Source organism: Capsicum annuum, chromosome 1 (genome assembly GCF_002878395.1).
Source record: "Capsicum annuum cultivar UCD-10X-F1 chromosome 1, UCD10Xv1.1, whole genome shotgun sequence".
Taxonomy (NCBI): Eukaryota; Viridiplantae; Streptophyta; class Magnoliopsida; order Solanales; family Solanaceae; genus Capsicum; species Capsicum annuum.
Window position 1 is genome coordinate 233,081,277 of NC_061111.1, and position 567 is coordinate 233,081,843.

Below are 567 nucleotides of genomic sequence, written 5' to 3' on the forward strand. Positions count from 1 at the left end.
TGAATGTCTAACAATACGCATATAGGCTGCCTCATTAAAAACTTTACAAGGAAAATTCAGTGGGACAAAATCTCGTAAGGGAAAAAGAGTACAGCGCGTATTAGCTCCGCCTAATAAGAACATCTTTGAACCTTTGCATTTCGATCTTGTGCACATCTTCTTGAAAGTTGCAGTTGGAAGCGACTTAGTGAATAAATCAGTCACATTGTCACTTGAACGAATCTGTTGTACGTTAATATCACCATTCTTTTGGAGCTCATGTGTATAGAAGAGCTTTGGCGAAATGTGCTTCGTTTTATCTCCTTTTATGAATCCACTTTTCAGTTGTGCTATGCATGCTGCATTATCTTCATATAAAATTGTGGGTACTTTGTCACATTTCAAGCCACATTTTTCTCGAATGAGATGTATTATGGACCTCAATCACACACACTCTCGGCTTGCTTCATGAATAGCTATAATCTCAGCGTGATTCGATGAAGTGGCTACGATAGACTACTTTGTTGATCTCCAAGATATGGCAGTACCCCCACATATGAATACATAGCCTATTTGAGACCGAGCTTT